General features: G+C 44.1%; 1 long non-coding RNA gene across 1 annotated transcript; it reads left to right on the top strand.

The window, feature by feature from the left end:
- Window positions 1–6,387: 6,387 nt before the first annotated feature.
- Window positions 6,388–9,313, top strand: LOC310648568. The gene is made up of 3 exons (XR_014494107.1): window positions 6,388–7,142; window positions 7,501–7,562; window positions 7,653–9,313. It is a non-coding gene; the product is annotated as an uncharacterized lncRNA (long non-coding RNA).
- The last annotated feature ends 13,918 nt before the right edge of the window (window positions 9,314–23,231 follow it).

Here is a 23,231-nt window from a genome sequence, read left to right as displayed (position 1 = left end):
AACATGGTGGGCGGAGGGTGTGTGTGTGTGTAAATTCAGTGGGAAGTGGTTTAAAAACGCTGGCCAGAGTCTCACTTTCAATTGAAATTAATAATTAACTGTGGTTTATCTTAATTGACAATTTACACCCTACTACACCAACCCACATGTGTAGAACCGCCCTTTTCTGTTTTGGTCTTGATTATGTCTGAGCATGTGCAGGGTTTTTTTTGTTTTTTTTACACAGGGAAAGATATTTGCATTTTTTCTTAAAGAGGAAAGAACTTGCAAGTAAAAATGGATCGGTTGCCAAAGTGAATTCAGAAAAATAAAAATGTCAGGAAAAATATTGGTTTTTAATACCGTGAAAACATTTCATGTTCTACAATGGAAAGCACAATTCCAACCTGCTAAAAACTCAAATTTATAATGGCCATTTTAATTTGGACTAAGTAATTAATCCATTTAAAATCATCAAATTGTGTTCCAATGGATTTAAACAAGATACAATATTTAAACAAGATACAATATGAGCAATATTTCAAATAGTGAGATAAACATTTCCATTATGAATGGATGTTCTGATTGCAACTGAACAGCAACATACCCAGAGCCGGTGCTTTTTTTGTAAAAGAAAAAGGTGCCAGAACTCACACATGTCATACAACCCGCCTTGCCTACCCTACAAGGTTCCATCCAAAAAAGATGCTGGAACTCCGTTCTGAGCATTCTATGACAAAAAAAGCCCTGCCCAGAGCTAAAGCCTAAATCTGAATTTAAGCTTGCTTGTGGCTTGACTATTTCCAAATAAGAGTGTTATTTGTATATCAGAATCAGCTGGGAAGCAAGATTATGAAATAGTGAAAAATGTCAGTCTAACATGTTTGTGTGAACATATGTATGCATATTGGCAGACTTGACATCAAAATGAAATCAATAATGTGCATAAAATGATCTCAAGAAAAGTGATTACTATATAAGTATAGAAAATTTATGGAGTATTCTCCTTTAAGTAGAAATACATGTGAATATTTTGTGTGGATGTTTGTTTTATTATGGCTGGTCACAGTCAGCCTGATGTTTAGACTGGATTTTGCGTGTTTGTCCACATATCAAGCCTTTCCCAAGGACCTGGGATAGGCATATGCACTTGTTTAATTAAAGATATCATAACACAATGTAAGTTGTTGCAAGTAAAGTTGTGTTTTGCAATTGACTGATGGTGATTTTGCCAACGCTGTTGGTGCTCAGCTGGTGCTCCAGATGTTTTGGGTTTGCACCTTTGGTATTATTTTTGCTTTCTTTTGCCACAATCATCCTACCTCTATCTGTGGGTCTTTGTATTTTGAATTTTTTCTCTTCTGCTGTCCCCAGCTACCGTGACCTCTACTATTCAGACTTTTCTGTCTTTCTTATTGACAATTATTGAATATGGGGTGCTTTATGGTGTTATTATTACTATTTCTTCACAACAATATAATGTTACATTTGACACTGGTAGTTGGTCTTCCTATGCAATGATTTCTTCCCAAAAAGCTAGGTTGTCACAATTTATCGGTGTATCTGTGGATCCAAGCAGTGTGTGGCCTTTTGCAATTGACAGATGGAAATTCTGTCAATGCAAATTTTTTAAGTGCCAGCCAAGAATTTTTTTGGCAATGTGCCAATAACCCTGGGACTACCACATCCAATTTATGCCATACTGTAAGACTTCAATTTCAGTTTCCAGATCTTGATACTTTGCAATCTTCTCCAAATCATCTTCAATTCCCTGGTATTGCCACATCAATTATCCATGCTTTCTTTTCAACCAGTTGTATCTGGTGTGTTTATCATTATTAGCATACTTATTCTGCTAACTTGTGCAGACCTCTACTTAGTACCTTGAATTTTCTCCCTTGAATCTCAGGGAAATAAACCCTAACTAAATGTTGCCTCCTAGTGGTGAAACCTTGTGATTCCCAATGTGAAATATCTTAAGTTTGAAAGAGCTGTTCCAACCAAGTTGCAAGGTTGAATCACCTGTTTTGAACATGGAACTGAGCTGTTTTGACTTTAAAATACTTTTGGACTGTCAAGACCCCATAAGGACAAAACACCCAAGGATATCTTGCACACCACCAATGCCCCCTACTAATATTGGCTGGTTCTATGGCCTTCAGTATTTCAGGCCATCTGAGATTCAGCCTGAAAATGTTTTTAGTGCTGATCTTGGTTGTTCATTTGCAGACATTTTGTTAGCCAACTAGGGGCAGGGGTCCCCAACCCCCCCCCCGTCCATGAACCAGTACCGGGCCATGGCATGCCAGCAACCGGTCCGCACAAATAAGCAAAGCCCCCTCCGTGGGATGCAGGCAGCACACAAAACCACTCCCCCTACGGTCCACGGAAAAACCTCTCTCCATGGAACCGGTCCCTGGTGCCCAAAAGGTTGGGGACCTCTGAATTAGGGTATCGCTGTTATCAGCCACAAACTTCACCCTCGCATTCGTGATGTTCCTTAGTTAGGTAATGAAATGTTTGCTGTGAACAATCAAGTGAATGCTCCAACACTGGAGGTTTTTAAGAAGAGACTGGACAGCCATTTGCCTGAAATGGTATAGGGTTTCCTGCCTGAGCAGGGGATTGGACTAGATGACCTCCTAGGTCCCTTCCTCCTCCTCCTCCTCCTCATTATTATTATTATTATCATTATTATTATTATTATTATTATTATTATTATTATTATTATTATTATTATTATTATTCTCAGATAGCACCAGGAACTCTACAGTTCCTCTGAGCTATAAATATTCTACTGATAATGATTTAGATTTAGAACAGGGGTCTTCAAACTTGGCCCTTTTATGACTTGTGGACTTCAACTCCCAGAATTCCTCAGCCAGGCATGCTGGCTAAGGAATTCTGGGAGTTGTCCACAAGCCATGAAAGGGCCAAGTTTGAAGACCTCTGGTTCAGAAGATGCTTCCTTGTGATCAGGAAAGTAGATGATTCACAATCTCAACTGGGGAAAAAAGACCAGGAGTCTTTTAGCATCTTTTCCAATGAACACATTTTATTAAGCTGAGCCCACTAAAACCTCTGTCCATTAATAAAATGTCAGAAAAGGTGCTATTCCCTCCAGAGGCAAGATAGCTATCTTCCTTCATTGTCCACTCTACAACAATGAATACTGAGAGTTGAAGTCCGCACACCTTAAGGTCTCCAAGGTTGAGAAACACTGGCTTATGTGGATATCTTGGTCACATGAAGCCCGCTGGCACCTTAAGAAATTGGTCCTTATGAAGACCTTTTAATAACCTCTAAAACTGTCAAACAAACGCCCAGGAGAATTGGTATCTTTGAAGATTGGTTACCAAAATTTGAAACCTGGGTACTATTAACTGCACAGAGTTCTAATTCAGTTGACCATTACTAATCTCCTTTCTCCTTTGCTGCATTCATACGGCTGGTAGACAGGTCTGTTCTCTTAAATTTCCAGGGCGTTATCAAATAATCATGGGCGTGGTATTTCTTGGACAGGCAGGAAAGATATACTAAAATTGAATATTCTCAGCTGATCCATTCATTAAATGAGAAGGAGTGTCTTGCCTGGAGCAGCCTATTGCTTCATGGAGGGCTAGTAGAAGAAGCTATCCTTCTGCTTTATTGACAGCCATTTCCATATCCTGCCTTGGAGTAACCAGTAGACCTGGGAGGTAAAAGAAGATGGAGACTCTTGCCGACATGTGTCTTGATTGATGACTCACTTGTGGAGATGGTTAGCAGCATCAAATTCCTGGGTGTGCAGCTAATAACTAGGCTGGCTTGGTCACTCAACAGCGAGACACTGGTGAAGCGGCCACAGCAGCGCCTGCATTTTCTGCATCACATGAGAAAAAATGCATCTTCCATCCCCTGTCCTGACCACTTCCTACAGAGGGGCGATCGAGAGCATCCTGTCATATTGCATTGCAGTCTGGTTTGGAAGCGTTACTGCTTCAGACAGGAAGGCGGTGCAGAGAGTGGTGAGGATGGCAGAAAAGATTATTGGCAGTTCCCTCCCCTCCATCCAGGACGTAGCACATAAGCGTTGCTTGAGGAGGTTCGCAGGATTGCCTGGCACGCTACACATCCTCTTCATGACCTGCTTTCCTTGTTACCTTCTGGGAGGAGGGGGCTCCGTGGTATCCGAAGCAGAACATCCAGATTCAGTCACAGTTTTGTCCCATACAGTAATCAACCTTGTGAATTCTCAAGCTTCCTCTTTCCACTATGTATCCAAGATGAACAATGATTAATATTTATAGGTATTTATATGTAAGGATGTAAGGTAAAGGTAAAGGTTGTCCCGCACATGCATGCTAGTCATTTCTGACTCTAGGGGCTGGTGCTCATCTCCGTTTCAAAGCCGAAGAGCCAGCGCTTGTCTGAGGACGTCTCCATGGTCTTGTGGCTGGCATGACTGGACGCCAAAGGCGCACGGAACGCTGTTACCGTCCCTATTTTTCTACTTGCATTTTTAGGTGCTTTCAAACTGCTAGGTTGGCAGAAGCTGGGACGAGTAACAGGCGCTCACTCTGTTACGCGGCACTCTGCCGACCTTCTGATCGACAAGCTCAGTGTCCTAACCCACTGAGCCACCGTGTCCCTATGTAAGGATGTAGGGATATACATATGTATATAGTATGTTTATATGTGTATTATGTGTCCCACTTTTGAGAACAGGCAACAGAATTTCGTTTTTAATGCGTGCCAGTGTACCCACAGTAAAAAATGACAATAAAGGTTATTTATTTCCCACAGTGCCCTGGATATAGTACAATACTGTACTACAGTAGTACTTCTGCAGTATTGTGAGAAGTTGATGTGATGGCTTACTACAGCATCCACATGGAGTAATGCTGGTTAATATTAATTTTTCTGGAGACCTGTCAGATAGTTCCCTGGAAAATAAACTAGTTCTGACCATCAGTGCAACAATCACAGAAAGTGTTCTACATAGTGGTCATATCTTAATTGAGAATGTTAAACTGAGATGGGAAAACTGCTGACTTATTCAAATTCTCACTCAGCCATGAAATTTAAGGAACATCTGGAGCAGATAAATTTAAGCAGCATCTTTGTCTTAGCCTGAGCACTCCTGGAAAAAACTAAATACTCTAATTTAACTTGCTTGCTATAACTTAACTAACACACCTTGAATACTGCAGTCAATTTTGGTCACTATATCACAAAAAAGTTGAGAGTTTGGAAAAAATTCAGAGAAGAGCAACTAAGATGATCAAAGGCTTGGAGACTAAAACGAAGAACGGTTGCAGGACTTGGGTTTGTTTGGCTAGCTAGCCTAAAGAAGAAATAGGGGAGACATGATAGCAGTGTCCCAGTATCTGAGGGGCTGCCACACGGCAGAGGGGGCCGGGTTGTTCACCAAAGCACCAGAGGGAAGACTAGAAAAAATGGTTGGAAACTGATCAAAGAAAGAAGCAATCTGGAATTAAGGAGAAACTTCCTGACAGTGAGGACAATCAACCAGTGGAACAGCTTACCCCCAGAAATCATGGGCGCTCCATCACTGGAAATTTTCAAGAAGAGACTAGACATTCACCTGTCTGAGATGGTATAGGTTCTCCTGCTTGAACAGGGGGCTGGACTAGAAGACCTTTAAGGTCCCTTCCAGCTCTATTCTATTCTATCCTGAAGATTGAATAGAAACACAGCAAAAACTTGCTCCCTAGCCACTGTTTGCAACCTAAAATTCTATCTTAAAGGAAGAAATAGGAGAGGATGCATTTAATTATCACAAAAAGGGAATAAGGAGGAAACAAGGATATATGTATTGGGAACATTTTTGACAAAGGAAAATAAAGCTTTTTAAGTAGACAGGATGCTCCTGCAGAAAGAATATTAATTTTTAAATAGTTCTTCATAAAGAGGTGGGCTGGATAAATGCTGTGGTGAGGAGCTTCCACAAATGGGTAATGCTAAAGAGGGTTTAAGATAAGCTTTTACCAGCCTGATGCCCTCACTACAGGAATCATCATCTAAACCAGTTGATTAGGCTTCCAAAGGAATAGTGGAAGATGTTCTCCACCAGGAAGGGAACTGGAAGACACTTGCTGCTGGTGGTTGATTCAGGCCAGTATTTCTCAACCATGTCAACTTTAGGATGTTACTGCTTTAAGTAATGGCTGGCTGGGGAATTCTGGGAGTTGAAGTCCACATAACTTGCCAAGCTTGAAAAACACTGGTCTGCGGGATTCCTGGAAGCCTGAGTTCAACTCAAAGGAAAGCTTACTTTTAGTAAGAATGAATAGCAATTAAATGAGCTTCATAGGCAGGTAGCAACCAAGCACACACCTTTTCATGCACACCACACAACTGCAAAGTAAGATTTGGGGTCACGCAACACCCAGTGTCCAAGCCCCCCACAATTTACTAATGTGGAAGTGCAAGGCTTTCCCACTTTCATTCAGGTTCACAGGCCACATTAAGGCAACGTGTTGTTTTGCTTATTTGGTTGAGCAGGTTGTGTGGACCTGCTCAAGTGTGGCCAAAGCCCCATAGCATGCACCCCTAACCGCAAGAGTCCAAATCCTCAATGGGAACCGTTTCTTCCCAAAGCCGCAATGCACATTCAGGAAATTCTGAAGGCGGGATTTAATTAACAGAGTTGGGTGGGACCTTGGAGGTTTTCTAGTCCAACCCCCAGCTCAAGCAGGAGACTCATACCATTTCAGACAAATGGCTGTCAAGTCTCTCTCTCTCCCTCCCTCTCTCTTTTTTTGCATCCTTTCCCCCAAAAATCTGGTGCTGAAATGCACCCTCCCTTGCCGGTGGTCCTCTGACCCAAACGATCAGATGCCAAAAGCCAACCTGGGTCAGAAGGAAGAGTTAAAGTGATAGAGCTGAGAGCCTCCTCCTCCACTTCCTAGACAGAAAGAAGGCAGCCCATGAAGCTCGGAGGGACGTTGAATTGGGATGGGAAACTTCCTGTCGGCGAAGAGAAGGGCGCGCGCATGCGCAAGCGCGTAGTGGAAGGCAGGGGAAACTGCCTGCTTTTCCAGCAGCTGGGAGTGGGGTGGGGGTGGCTCCCTAAGATCCCAGTCCCCTGCCCAAGAAAAAAAGCGGGCTTGGTGGATAGAAGAGCTGGATCCCACCCCGCAAAGAAATATTTTTTGTGCGTGAGTACTGTAGGCTTTTCCCAGCACAAGAGCCCTGCAAAAGCTAGGCTGGGCGGAGTTTGGGCACCAGGTAGAATATTGGGGGTGGGCGAGGAGGAAGTTCTTGGCCCCTCCGCCCAGGGGTGTGTGTGTGTGTGTGTGTGTGTGAGAGAGAGAGAGAGAGAGAGAGAGAGAGAGGGAGGGAGGGAGGGAGGGAGAGAGGGAGAGGGAGAGGGAGAGAGAGGGAGAGAGAGAGAGAGAGAGAGAGAGAGAGAGAGAGGGAGGACAGCCACTTGTCTGAAATGGTAGAGGGTGTCCCGCCTGACCAGGATAGAAGACCTCCAAGGTCCCTTCTGTATTGTATTCTTTCTTTCAACAGGTGTGATGGAATAAGGCAGAGCCAACCTTGGGATCCTGGGAATTCCCGTGGCTTCTTGTCAGGTAGGTAGGGGGGCAGCTTGTCAATGCCCGCGTGGGCTGGAGGGGCTGCCCCATTCGATGCCGGTCAGTACAACTGGCCTTTCTGTGTAGTTGCCCCACAGAGGAGGGTGAACTGCTCCTGGGTAATTAGCACCCCCCTATTAGGGCATCATCGTTCTTGGAGACAGGAATAGCAGAAGTGGCACCCTAGCAATTGGTAAGAGATTGAGAAAAGACGCACCAAGAGACCTTTTGTGAAATGGTCAGGGGGGTTGGAGAGACCCTAGTGTACATGCTCCACTGTGCAAGCCTGGAGGAGGCCACGTCTGTTGCCAACCCCTTGAAGTTATTGTGGGGTTAAATGTGAGGGGAGAAATCTTCGGGCTCCTAGAGGAAGGATGGACATCAATTAATTAAACACATATATGTATCTTATATCAGTAGAAGAGAATATATGTAGTTCAGGATTGAACGGTGGAATCCATGGTGCTTTTTGAGCTTGATTGTTTTCTTGCAGACATTTCATTACCTAGATAGGTAACATCTTCGATGCTCAAAGGGAGGGTTTTTTCCCCTCTTACTTATGTACAGCTAGGCCTCAAATTATAGCCATTCATTTAGTGACCATTCAAAGTTACATTGGCACTGAAACCGTCCTGAATGAGTCAGTTGGCAAGTGCCCAGGTTTTGATCACAAGGCGAAGGGGAGGCTGCAATGCTCAGAAGTGTGAAAAATAGTCAGCAGCCAGTTTTTTTTCAACGCTGTTGTAACTTGGAACAGTCACTAAAAAAATGGCTGTAAACCGAGGACTACCTGCAGCACATCTTCAATCCCAACTAACTTTCAGGGTTGTTGAAAGGATAAAGTAAAGGAAGGAATTCATGTTAAAAGTAAAATAAAATATAAAATATAAATAAACTTTTTATGAAAGAGATTGGTACAGATAGTAGAAAGTTTGCTCCAAAATTCAACTTTGAGATTGGAAGCAAATTTTTGATGCTGGTCAGAGGTGGCTGGATAACCGAAGAATATATTTACCTTTTATTAAGCTTGGAGGTAGACCTTGATGACCAAGTAAGGATTTGAATTCGGTCGTCTCTGGTCTTTTATCTTCCACTTTTGCCTCTATGTTATTCTGGGTTGGACAATGGTCCATCCATTCCTTCATCCCAGAAGATGGCCAGCTAGAGATGCTTGTGAAGAGGAAAGAAGAAGAGGGCCGGTCAATAGAACGGGGAATGAGCACATTTCACAGCTTATTTCTTTCTCTTTCTTGGGCAGCGTTTCCTGGGATGGAGATCCAGTATGATTTCTTTGATGGAGGAAAGGGAAGAACTGCAGGTTGTGAAAGAAAACCTGGGCCAAGAACCAGAAGAAAAGGAAAGCAGACAAGATGCCCACACAGGTTACGGCAGCGAGACTTTTAGTAGCGCAATATTGGAAGAAGGAAGAACTGCCGACTATAGAAGAATGGACTTTAAAAGTTTCCAATTTGGCGGAAATGGCAAAGATCTCAGCGTACTTGAAAGACCAGTCGCAACAGAGATACATTGTGGAATGGAGGAGATGGATTGATTATATTCAGAATAAATATGGGACTAAAAAGTTTCACTTAGCATTTGAATACGTAGCGGATTTATATGATGTATAACTAGTTAGTAGTTATTTTATTAAGAGTTAAAGTGCAATAGAATTTAATATTTTATTGTTGTTTGCATATTTTAGATTATGTTTGTTTGTATTTTTATACCCTGTATTTAGCTCTGGGAAGTCGGGGAGGTGGGAGGGGAGGGGAGGGGAGGGGGTGGGGGAGGAGGGGGGTTGTTTGTATTCAAAAATCTATTGTAAAACCTTTTCAATAAAAAAAAAAGATGCCCACACAGGTGAGTGGATAACAAAACTCTGAACTGAATGAACAAATGAACGGATGATATCTACATGCTCTTGGCAGTAGAAACATAAAATGGAGTTTAAAACATTTATTGAATTATTTGTACGGCAGGTTTAGAGCCCATCCATTTCCCTCAGCAACTGAAAATATAAACATTTTAATAAAAAAAAACCACACATATTTATTCCTTTATAATCTTTTTGGGTCTTACTAGAGGTTGAAAAGACTACAGAGAATGAAGACTGAGAAGAGGAGGAGGAGGAGGAGGAAGACGAAGAATCTCTAGTTGCCAATGAGAGCCAGGATCCCGAAGGTCCACTTGAGGTCCCCTCACAAGTCCTGGACTGGGAGGAGGTGTGTGAAGCTCTACACAGCAGGATGGGGTCAGGAAAGCCAGTCCCCAAGGGGAAAACACCTCCGGGGGAGATATTCCTGGGGTTACCAACATTATCGTCCCAACTTCTGTTGTACGTGTATCATCTCCCCCCGATTCTTTCTGCTGATTGTGGGAAGCTGATTCCCACCTGATCCGTCCCCAACGGGTACACACTGGGGAGAGACCTTTTGGGTGCCGATCCTGCACCAAGAGCTTCCCTCAAGCTGTACCGGTGCACCCAGTGTGGCAAATCCTTCTCGGAGAGTTCCCATCTCATCCGCCACCAGATGATGCGTTCTGGGGAGAAACCTGTGTGTGGCAAGCATTACGGGGACAGCTCCTACCTCACGGTGCACCAGCGAGCCCACACAGGAGCTCGGCCTTACCGCTGCGCTCTCTGTGGTAAGAGCTTTGGCCGATCCTCATCTCATTCGTCACCAGTGAGTCCACGGGGTCCCAGCGCCTCTCCTTAGGGACAAACCTCGTCCCCGGGGCATTTGGATAGCATTTGCCTGCCTATCGGGCGATGGGGGGACGCAGAGCAAATTCTCCTCAGAGGAAATCCACGTCACGGGCGCCATCTTTTGCATTATCTGTGCTGTCCCTGCCGCCCCCTCCCTGGATTGACCCTTGTTCCATGAGGACTATGGGATGGCACTGGGAGAATAGAATAAAAAAAAGGGCAGTCAAATGGCAGAGAAGCACAACGTTGTCGAACCTGCTGGAAGAACGCAGGATTGGATGGATAGCGGAGATCACCTTGGTTGCTAAGGCGATCCGATGGAGGAATAACTCCTGATTTTGTGACAGCTGATGGACCACATCAGAAAGGCTGACGGAGGGTGGAAGAAGCTCTTGGCTGAGATTATTTTGTGGTTGGGAATGATGACAGTTAGATAACTGGAGGGCCTTTGGCTTATTAAAGTTGATTCCACATTATTGATTATTAGAACGGCACAACAGGATCGTATTCCAAAGCCAAGGATCAATTGCCTGACTTACAAAATTGAGTCCCTTGGTTTGGCTGGGGTAATTAACTGCCGGGAGAGTGATGTGTTGATTGCTAAGGTAATCCGTGGGGCAATAATTTGGTTTCTGAAGCAGCACTGAAAAAGAAAAATGTTGATGACCCGTCAGTTGACTAGGTTATTTGCTTCCTAGGGCCAGAATAGGTTTTTTGGGGGGGCAGCAGGTAGCTGAGAAAAGAATGCTGCCTTGGTATCTAGGTAACTAAAATCGTGGAAATCTTTAGTAAACCTTTGCTTGTTGAAAGAGGAAGATTAAAAAAAAATGGCCCTGTCATTGTACATGATTGGTTGTCATGGTAATAGAAGAACATTACATGGGTTGATGGCTAATGAAGTGGAAAGCAAGGAACCTGACAACTAGCTTTATTTATTTAGCTGCTTCACCAAAGGTAGAACTTGATTGATGGAGATGAAGTTCGTCAGTTCTGTGGTTGTGCTTACAGAAACATCAGCTATGCTTAATGCTATGTTTGCTGATTTGGGATCCAAATGCATCTTGGAAATTGTCTGCTTTAACCAGTTTATTATAGGCATCTGTCCCAATCTGGAGCCTTCCAGGTGCATAGCACTACAACTCCCATCACTCTAGGTCAGCATGGGTAGTCGCTAAGTTGCCCAAATTAAATGGAAAGTCAGGGGAAAGCTATACTACACAATTGTCAGGCTACTTCAGTTTGTATCTAAGTTTCACCACTTTTGGCTGGCCTTTTGGAGACAGGCCCATGAGAAGGGAGCAGATAAATGATCATTCAACTCTGGTACTGTCTACATCAGAGTTCCCCAACTTTTCGGGGTTGGCAGCCCAGAGTGTGGGGTGGGGGGAAAGAAGGGATGGTTTTATTGGGGGTGGGGCTGAACACCTGAGATGTTTGCACGAGTGGGGCACCAACATGATGATTGTGCTAGTGGGGCCGCGAACACCCACAATGCTTATGATGCTCGCGCAAGTGAGGCCATGACTGCCTGTGATGCTCATGACGCGCGAGCGGGCTGCAAACACCCGCAGGGCTCATGACATGCAAGTGGGGCCGCAAACCCCCGCGATGCTCTTAGTGACACTTGGGCCAGTGGGGCTGTGTGCGTGTACACAAATGCACGCACCGGCCAGCCACTGAGGAAACGCAGTGGCCAATAGGCCACAGCTTGGTAGTGGTCTGTGGCCCACAGGTTTTGGGACCCCTGGTCTATGTTGCTTGGGGGTGGATCTTCAGGGAGGTTTTTTCTTGATCGCAGAGTCCTCGGCGCTCTCTGAGCTTGGCTGTTTGCTTGCAGACGTTTCATTAATACCCAACTAGACATCATCATCACCCGGGTAGTTCAAGCTAAACTGCGCATGTTCTCTTCTGTTGGAACTTTCCTTGACTTCCTCCTGGACGTGCCACGAAGACTTTCTACTCTGCCCTGCAGGATTCCACAGTTGCCTGAAAAGATTGTATGTGCAGAGTTGCGTGAAGCTACAGAGAGGGTGAGGAGGACACCATTGGGCAGTTTGTCCTCGGCTTGTGACCACAATTGAGCCTCCCCCCCCTCCTCCCATTTCTGTTGCCAAGGGGGACATTTTCTAGGTGAGTTTTGCCCCAATTCACGGCCTTCCTTGGCACAGTTGTTAAGTGAATCAGTGCAGTTGATAAGTCAGTAACACGGTTGTTAAGTGAATCTGCTTTCCCCGTTGACTTTGCTTGTCAGAAGGTCGCAAAAGGGGATTGCATGACTCCGGGACACAGCAACCGTCATAAATATGAAACAGTTGCCAAGTGTCTGAATTTTGGATCACGTGACGATGGGGATGCTGCAATACGAAGAACGGCTGCGGGACTTGGGTTTGGCTAGTCTAAAGAAAAGAAGAAACGGGAGACATGATAGCGGTGTTCCAGTATCTGAGGGGCTGCCACAAAGAGGGGGGTCAAATCATTCTCCAAAGCACCCGAAGGCGGGACAAGAAACAATGGTTGGAAACTGATCAAAGAGAGAAGCAACCTGGAATTAAGGAGAAATTTCCTGATAGTGAGGACAATTTACCAGTGGAACAGCTTTGCCTTCAGAAATTGTGGACACTCCATCACTAGAGGTTTTTAAGAAGAGACTGGACATTCACCTGTCTGAGACGGTATATAGGTTCTCCTGCTTCAGCAGGAGGCTGGACTAGAAGATCTCCAAGGTCCCTTCCAGATTCTATTCTATTCTATTCTATTCTATTCTATTCTATTCTATTCTATTCTATTCTATTCTATTCTATTCTATTCTATTCTATTCTATTCTATTCTATTCTATTCTATTGTGTGAAAAATGGCCATAAATGGTAACTTTTTTAGTGCTGTTGTAACTTCAAATGGTCACTAAATGAAGTGTACATTGAGGACTACCTACCTGTCTGTACTAATTATAACCCTTAACTGCAGTGATTCACTTAACAACTGTAGCATGAAAGGTCATAAAATGGGGCAAAAATCACTTAACAGATGTCTCACTTAGCAACAGAAATTTGGGGGTCAATTGTGGTCATAAGTTGAAGACTACCTGTATCTTCCTACAAACCCCATTGGAAGCAGAAGGGATGAAAATGGCTGTTGCTTGAAAATGGCTGTCTGCCAGGTAGAGAATTCTGGGAGTTGAAGTCCACATGTCTTCAAGCTGCCAAGGTTAAGAAACATTACCCTAAGCAGAAGGCAGAGGAGATATTCAGCTTTGATGGCCATCTTTGCCATTTACCACAGGTAGTCCTTGAATTACGACCGTAATTGAACCCTGCAATTACGATCTTTAGTCGTGATGGTCAAAAAGCAGGTCATCACGTAACTAGATCCGATTTTATGACCTTTTTTTGAAGCTTTCGTTAAGTAAGCCCATTGTTCTCTATGGGGCATTTTTTGCCAGAAACCAGAAGTTAAAACAATGATTTTCCTCCCCCCAAAACCTTGTAAATCACAGTCACATTGACTGCAAGTCACTGCAAACGAATGTAAAGTGCCTGAAATGCATTCCCGTGATGGGAGGGGAAGGGAGAATGAGCAGATGTCAGAACTTGAAAACTGGGTTGTAAGTAGCTTTTTTCAGATCCATCGTAACTTTGAACTGCCAGCGATGCCCTCGATGTGATGTCCCGTTGCCTGGAAGCAGTACAGATTTGGATGGGGAAGAACAGGCTCCAGCTCAACCCGGCCAAGACTGAGTGGCTTTACGTACCGGCATCTCGACTTGTCCAAGAGGTTCCATCTTTGGTTATGGGAGGAGAGGTGTTACCTCCCGTTGATAGGGCGCGCAACTTAGGTGTCCTCCTGGACTCACGACTCAGTTTTGAAGATCATATTGGAGTCGTGGCCAGGGGGGCATTTGCCCAGGTTCGCCTGGTGCACCAGTTGCGCCCCTATCTGGACCGGGATGCTCTACGTACGGTCACTCATGCACTCGTTACCTCCCGGATAGATTACTGCAATGCTCTCTACATGGGGCTGCCCTTGAAGACCACCCGGAGGCTCCAGCTGGTGCAGAATGTGGCTGCGCGGGTAGTGATGGGAGCATCCCGATACTCCCATATTACACCCCTCCTGCGTGAGCTGCATTGGTTACCGGTTGTCTTCCGGGTGAGATTTAAGGTGCTGGTTCTTACCTTTAAAGCCCTACATGGCTTGGGCCCGGGATATTTGCAGGACCGTCTGCTGCCGGGAACGATTTCCCATCACCCAGTGCGCTCACACAGAGAGGGCCTCCTCAGGGTGCCGTCGGCTACACAATGTCGGCTGGCGACCCCCAGGGGGAGGGCCTTCTCTATGGGAGCGCCAGCCCTGTGGAACCAACTCCCCCTTGAGCTCTGGATAGCCCCGGATCTCCGGTCCTTTCGCCGCGACCTTAAAACTTTCCTTTTTCATCAGGCTGTCCTGGACTGACGACAGGGTTTTTTAAAGGTTTTTTAATTTTTAATTGTTTAGTTTAACTTATTTATTGGGGTTGTTTATTTAATTTCTTTTAACTTTTGTGTTGTTGTTTTTACTGTTGTTAGCCGCCCTGAGTCCTTCGGGAGATAGGGCGGCATATAAGTCCCAAAAATAAATAAATAAATAAATAAGTTGAGGACTATCTATATAATGACTATTTTTCCCTTCTAATTTAGGGGCCCCCTGCTACAGTTGTTAAATTTCCAATGCTCTCCATTCTCCAAAGCAAATGACTGTCCTGAATTGTTTTAGAACGCCTTTCTCCAAAGGACCATAGTTCAAATTGTTCTTTTAGTTATAGGAACTGTAATTCAACACACCTGGAAATTGTCAAAAAAAAAAAATTAGCTCCTGGGAAAAAGAGGAGGATAAAAATGGTTTAGTGTTAATGTTGGGGCTGGTATCCAGCTTGAGAACAAATCCTTTTTGATTAAAATGATTAAGCTTTGGACTTTCTCAGTTCTAGAAAACAACAAATATATTTATGGCTGTTTGGATATTCTTTACCCTTCTTGTTCTCCTGCACAGTAAATACTTAGTTTAACAAGACATCAGATTTGTCATTTAACAGACATATATGACAGACAAAACCTGTCCTTGCTCAAGATGTGTTTGCCTGCGTGTAAAATCCCATCTGCCACTTGTAAAGTACACACACATGAAATCCCACTTGGATTTAGTGGACATTCAGCTTTAATGGACGCTTCTCGGCTCCCATCAGTTCATTAAATTGAAGGTTTGCTCCATTTCTGCCCCAAGTATTAATTTAGACTTAAGAATCAGTTTAGAGGAGGAACTTTTCGTTGAACAAGTTATAATAATTGAATAGTGCAAAGACAGGGTCTGAAAAAGCCACTTGAGGTTTATTGTGCAAAAAAAAAAAAGACTTTATGGTAATACAATTTTTAATCACAATTTTTATCCTTAAAGCTAATTTTAGTTAATCAGGTTTTATTTTTTACCTTCTGCAGCAGATAGAAGGGCTCCATTTATTTATTGTACCTCACTTTCATGATTTTTATAAATAACTCAGATGGTGAACATTTCCAACACTTCCTCCTGTTATTTCCAACACTTTTCTTATTTTCCCCACAACAACAACCTTGTGAGGTGAATTGGGCTGAGAAAGAGTGACTGGCTCAAAGTCACCCCAGTTGGCTTTCCCGCTTAGGGTGGGACTAGAACTCACAGTCTCCTGCTTTCTCGCCTGGTGCCTTAACCACTGGACCAAACTGGGCCCCATACGTTTTATCCATTTGTAGTACAAGCCACCTTGAAAGATCTGAGAACATTTACATAGAAATTCCAAATTGCCAAGGGTTTTCTGGTGGTGAATTTTCCATGCAATATTTTTTAGCGTTGAGTGCCAGGAAGGAACATATCACTGTGAACGTATAACTGTGAAAGGGATCTCGGAGTCCTAGTGGACAATCACTTAGATATGAGCCAGCAGTGTGCTGCAGCTGCCAAAAAGCCAACACAGTGCTAGGCTGCATTAACAGAGGGATAGAATCAGGATCACGTGAAGTGTTAATACCACTTTACAATGCCTTGGTAAGGCCACACTTGGAATACTGCATCCAGTTTTGGTCACCATGAGGTAAAAAAGATATTGAGACTAGAAAGAGTGCAGAGAAGAGCAACTAAGATGATTAAGGGGCTGGAGGCTAAAACATACAAGAAACGGTTGCTGGAATTGGGTATGTCTAATGAAGAGAAGGACAAGGGAGTACATGATAGCAGTCTTCCAATATCTCAGGGGCTGCCACAAAGAAGAGGGAGTCAAGCTATTCTCCAAATCATCTGAAAGCAGGACAAGAAGCAACGGATGGAAACTAGTCAAGGAGAGAAGCAACCTAGAACTAAGGAGAAACTTCCTGACAGTTAGAACAATTAACCAGTGGAACAACCTGCCTCCAGAAGTGGTGAATGCTCCAACACTGGAAGTTTTTAAGAAGAGACTGGACAGCCATTTGCCTGAAATGGTATAGGGTTTCCTGCCTGAGCAGGGGATTGGACTAGATGATCTCCAAGGTCCCTTCCAACTTCTTTTTTTTAAAGATTTGGATGAGAAACCACCAGGTGGGGTCCCCCCCCAGTCTCTACTTTTGCTCCTTCGCTCGCCAAGATGTCCCAACCAGAGAAAAGGAAGTCAAAATTTCCACTCTCACCTCTTCTGAATTCTCCCCTCGCATAAATGGTTTCACTAAGCAAGCGAAGCTCTTCTGCTTCCAGCGGTCAATTGTACCAGTCAGTTGATAAGACCTGGATCCTTTTCTCAGTTAGTACAACGCAAAGTTTGTAAATATGCTACCTTGTTCAGAAAAAGCTGGCAGCTTGTTCTGAAGTCTAGTCTGTTGGGGGAATTAGGCTCAGTGCCTTAGGGGCCTAGAATATACTCCCAGCGATGCAGCTTTTTGCTGTGAGTGCCCACAATATATACTCACAATGGTATGAGACATGCCCATTGGCCACCAAAGGTTGGAAACTCGGGCTTGTTATTGATCGATTGATTCATTTTATTGTTGTTAGCTACTAAAAAAAAAGGGATGCGGTAGCTCAGTGGGTTAGGACGCTGAGCTTGTCGATCAGAAGGTCGGCAGTTTGGCGGGTCGAATCCCGAGTGCCGCATAACAGAGTGAGCGCCTGTTACTCGTCCCAGCTTCTGCCAACCTAGCAGTTCGAAAGCACGTAAAAATGCAAGTAGAAAAGTAGGGACCACTACGGTGGGAAGGTAACAGCGCTTCGTGCGCCTTTGGCGTGTAGTCATGCCGGCCACATGACCATGGAGACGTCCTCAGACAAGCGCTGGCTCTTCGGCTTTGAAACGGAGATGAGCACCGGCCCCTAGAGTCGGAAACGACTAGCACGCATGTGCGGGGGAAACTTTACCTTTACTTTACCTAGCTACTAAAAAAAACCTTCTCTCTGTTCCACAAGGTTCATAGGCAAAGTGGTCTTCGCTTGCAAGATTTTATGGGTGCCGATAGCTCATCCATCTGGAAGTCTCCGGCACAGAGAAATTTTATTTGAATGACTTATCTTTCTAGCCAGATGTTGTGCAACTGGTCCACCAGGGGGCAGCACTCGGATACAGTATCACAACTAGGAGATGTTTCAATGCAATCTGTATAATCTGCAATAGCAAAAAAAAAAACAAACAAAAAAACAAAAACACCATTGTTACTGAATGAAAGCGCGGCTGTCTCTGAATGCTAACCGTGCATTTCTTCCCATTGAAGTCATAGAGGGTGGGTGGGAATTGTTTGGATGAGTGTCAGGTTATGAAGTCAGTGGGAACCCTGTGGCTGTTTCAGTTCCCAGGAAGAAGAATCATTTGTTTTTGAGACGAGAGGCTGCATAAAACTGATAGATAAATAAATAAGCAAGGGAGTGGCCCATGCACCGTAGCAATCGGATTGATTTTGCTTAAAAACTTCTTTAGCTCCAACCATTGTAGGCCTGTAGTTTAGCCCAGTTTTTTTTTAAAAACAAAAAATTACCAATTTTAAGATGAATGGACTTCAACTCCCAGAATTCCTCAGCAGTGCCCATCTTAAAATTGACAAACTTGAAAAACTGGTTTGGCCTATTGGGAACCAGGATTTGAATCAAACCACGATTAGGCAAAGTATGCTCGGGTGCAGTGTGGGAACATGGCAAAGGTATAGGGCAGGGGTAGGCAACCTTGGCTCTTTTTATGACTTGTGGACTTCAACTCCCAGAATTCCTGAGCTAGCATGGCTCAGCTTGCAAAGTCTCCCTTTCCCCTCAGCAAGGCTGGCTCAGGAATTCTGGGAGTTGAAGTCCACAAGTCATAAAAGAGCCAAGGTTGCCTAGGGTATTCTCCATTTTGAAATTCCTGGCATGATCTACAAACGGAGAAAAAGGTAAGACCAAAACTGGATGAAGTATTCCAAGGGTGGCCTTACCAAGGCCTTGTAAAGTGGTATTAATACTTCACGTGATCTTGATTCTATCCCTCTGTTAATGCAGCCTAGCACTGTGTTGGCTTTTTTGGCAGCTGCAGCACACGGCTGGCTCATATTTAAGTGATTGTCCACTAGGACTCCGAGATCCCTCTCACAGTTATATGGCTAGATGTTGGTTAAGGATCAGGGAGACCCAGTTTCTAATCACCCTCCAGTAAATGGAAGCTCCCTGGAGAACGTCAGGCCAAACACCCTCTCTCAACCCAACCTACTTCACAGAGTCGTTGCAGATAATTGCACGTGACCAGAATGAATAGTACTTAGTACTTAGACTTATATTCCGCTTCACAGTGCTTTATAGCCCTCTCTTAGCGGTTTACAGAGTCAGTATATTGCCCCCAACAATCTGGATCCCCCCCAAAGGTGCTTTTTTCTTGAGGCAAGTGGACTTTCTTGCTGTTCTTTGAAGACATTTCTCTTCTCATCCAAGAAGCTTCTTCAGCTCTGACTGGACCGTGCTGTCAGAGCTGAAGAAGCTTCTTGGATGAGAAGCGAAACGTTTTCAAAGAAAAACAAGAGAGTCCACTTGCCTCATGAAAAAAGCACCTTTGGGACAACCGTGACTTGGATGACTGAGAATCTCCATAGACAATCTGGGTCCTCAATTTACCAATCTCGGAAGGATGGAAGGCCAAGTCAAACTTGAGCCGGTCAGAATCGAACTGCAGGCAGTTGGCAGAATTAGCCTGCATTCTAACCACTGTGCCACCATGGCTCTTAGGACAATTATCAATTAATTTATAGCAGGACAGGAAATGACACCACAGCAGCTGCTGTTCATTGTCTTTTTTCCAGTGAAAACTGGAAGCCATTGTTGGACGTTTGCTCTACACATGTGCTGAATACCCAAACCTCTGGCACCTGGGTGTACAGCAATGGCGATATGGCAGAAAGAGGGTGTCCAATTATTCACCCACTGATAAACTCTCAGATCTAAAGCACACCCACGCACATCGATCACCAAAAGTGCCCTTAATTCAGGCTTTATGCCTAAGCAGTAGGAGGTGACTAGCTTTCCTTTCTCTGGACATGCCTCCTTCATATTCAGAGAATATTTTCCTGGGTGTTGTGTCAACCATGCTGGAGTGATCCTGAAGAGCCTAGTTGTGTCACCCCTACACAATGTTTATCCTTCTGCTTCTCTTCTTGGCTTGGCCACCCTGTCGCATCCAAGTTCTTTTGCATGGGTTTGCATTTAGCAAAATGCAGTTTGCTTTGACTCCATCCAGGGTCCTGAATTGGAGCTTGAAACCCAGGTCAGATTCTGTGCAGTTTAGTTGTTGACAGTTTCACACGTTTGGAGGTCACCTGCTAGCTTAGAACTGGGCCAGGCACTCCCAGTCTTTTAAGCGTCAGATTTTCAGCAGTGTCCACACAAGTGCCAATGCATCAGTAGGTTAAGTTAGGCCAGGGGTAGGCAACCTTGGCTCTTTTATGACTCGTGGACTTCAACTCCCAGAATTCCTGAGCCAGCCATGCTGAGGGGAAAGGGAGAGTTTCCAAGCTGAGCCATATTGGCTCAGGAATTCTGGGAGTTGAAGTCCACAAGACATGAAAGAGCCAAGGTTGCCTACCCCTGAGTTAGACAGTCCTCATCCCATTATATACGGCTTTAGTCAGACCTTTAGTAGTCCTTGACCTATGACCATTACTGTATGTTGCTAAGTGAGAAATTTGTTTTGACCCATTTTACGGCTTTTCTTGCCACATTTGTTAAGCAGATCACTGCAGTTCTTAAGTTAGTAATCCGGCTGTGAACTGAATCTGGCTTCCCCATTGACTTGGCTTGTCAGAAAGGTCTCAAAAGAGGATCACGTGATCCCAGAATCCTGCAACCGTCATGAAGATGAGCCAGTTGTCAAGTATCTGAATGTAAATCACATGACCACGGGGATGCTGCAACGGTCACAGTGTGAAAAACGGTCCTAGCTCACCTTTTCCAGTGCTGTTGTAATTTCAAACAGTCACGAAATGAACTGTTCTAAGTCAGGGACTACCTGTACTGTGTCCAGTTCTGGAGGCATGCTAAAGGTAAAGGAGTCCCTGTGGATTTTACTCTGCTAATCGTTGCCAACTATAAGGTCCAGTGCTCATCTCCGATTCAAGGCCATTGAGCCAGCAGTGTCCAAAGACATTTCTCTAGTCATGTGACCAGCATGACGTCACAGACTGCTGTTATTTTCCCACTGATGTGGTACCTATTTATCTACTCGCATTTGCATGCTTTCGAACTGCCAGGTTGGCAGGAGCTGGGGCAAGGATAGTAGCTCACCCTGTTGCTTGGTGCTCGGGTTTCGAATCCTGAACTGCTGGCTTTCCAGCTGACAAAATGGTTTTATAAGTTTGAGCGAGTCCAAAGACAAGCAACAAAAATGGTGCAAGGGGTGAGTGACAAAATATCAAGAGAGGCTGGCAGAACTGAATATTTACAGCCTGGAGGACCTGGTGGGGGCACGTTTGAAACCTTTAAATATATTGAGGGTGTGAATAAGGTTCTAGAAGGCAATAGAGCCTTGGTGGAGCAGTGGGCTAATGCCTCCTTAAGTAACACCAGCTGCCTGCAATTAGTGCAGGTTCAAGTCCCACCAGGCTCAAGGTTGACTCAGCCTTGCATCCTTCCGAGGTAGGTAAAATGAGGACCCAGATTGTTGGGGGCAATTAAGCTGACTTTGTAATAATGCCGCTTGGGGGGGTGTGTGTGAAAGCCCTAATAAGCAGGCATATACATAGAATGAAGGCTACTGCTAAGCTTGTAAGCCGCCCTGAGTCTTCGGAGAAGGGCGGGATATAAATGGAAATAAAATAAAAAAATAAAAAATAAAATAAATATTTTCAACATTAAGCAAAAATCAAGAACACGGGGGCATAACCTCAAAATGACAGGAGGGAAGTTCAAAAGTCATGTTAGAAAGTGTGACTTCCCAGAAAGAGTAGTGGAAGCTTGGAACCAACTTCCAGCAGACAGAGAGGCTTGATCATCAGTAAATGAGTTTAAACAAGCTTGGAATACACAGATGTCCATCATCCAATAAAATATAATAAAAAATAAAGGGCAGACTTGCTATCAGTTTTCTGTTTCAATGTTTCTGACTGAACAAATTAAAAAGCAAGCTAAGTCTGCTTTGGGCTGCAGAAATGTCCAAAAATTCCACAAAATCCCTTAGAATAAAATAGAAAATAGCCAGTGGGCTGCAGCACTCGCCCCTCATGGACTGTGTGTGTTTGTGTGTGTTTGAGAGAGAGAGAGTGAGAGAAAGAGAGAGAAGAGTTGTGATTTGCTACCTGAGAAATAGGTATTTTCTGATTGCACACATGGTCTGTGGCTCCCTTACCAACTGTAGTAGCCAATTCTTTGCCTACTATATTAACTTGACTAGGATTAGGGATATAGGTTTTTAGCCACAAATGATGGTTGACAAGCCACATTGTCTGAATTAGCACAACATGCTGAGCTCAAAGGAAATAAAGGTAGGCTATAGGGTTTTCAACCAGATCTGGTCAAACCAATGTCTGATCACCATTCATCTTGGTTATCTTCTGCACCTCAGAAGACTCTGAAATTTGGTGTATCTAAGCCAAAGTCTTGCGCAACAAGGTAAATCCAGGGTGATGAGGCAAATCAATCATTTCATGACACAAAGATACTTTCTTTCAAAGGACAACTGGATTTCCTTGTTTTTCCTAGATGTTTCACTTCTCTTGCAAGAAGCTTCTTCAGTTCTGACTGAATGGTGGAGAATAGAAGGATTGTTACTCCTTGCAATCATGTGGTTGTTACGATTCTTTCTCAGAGTCGTTGAGGCCACTTGGAGGTTTATCTGTGCCCTCAGGGTCACCTGACTCCTGTAGTCTGCAATTTTTTTCTGGAAATCCTTTCATACTCTTGCACACTCCTGTACAAAAGGATTTCCAGAAAAAATGCAGATTACAGGAGTCAGGTGACCCCAAGGGTACAGATAAATCTCCAAGTGGCCTCAATGACTCTTAGAAAGAGGGCTAGTGACCACATGACTTTGAAGATACTGCAAATCCTTCCATTCTCCACCATTCAGTCAGAACTTGGGTGAGAAGTGAAACATCTTACAAGTTAACCATCTGATGTAACGTATGATGTAATGTTGGGAATGACTCAGCAGGGTCTATGTCCCTTTAAGAGCAAGCAGGGTCTGTATCTCTTTAAGAGCCTCTGTATAAAAGGGAAGGCTCTGCAGATGTGTGCTCTGTCTTTTGTTTTCCTGCTGTAACTGTTATGTGTTGGAGCCTGCTGTATTAACCCATGTATGTATATTGTTCCTGATGTATGATATTGTAGATAGTTTAAGATAAACTACCATTTTAATATAGACCACTGTTTACTGTGTTTACTCCTGGGTTATCCCAGTGCAATAAGATTGTGCATGCTCTGACAGTTCTCTGCTCTGTATCTCTGATACATATCTCCATATCTCCCTGTATTTGAGGGGCTGCCAC

This window comes from Vipera ursinii (genome assembly GCF_947247035.1).
Source record: "Vipera ursinii genome assembly, chromosome: Z".
Taxonomy (NCBI): Eukaryota; Metazoa; Chordata; class Lepidosauria; order Squamata; family Viperidae; genus Vipera; species Vipera ursinii.
The sequence above is the reverse complement of the archived record's forward strand: the minus strand, read 5'-3'. Positions and strand labels throughout refer to the sequence as shown.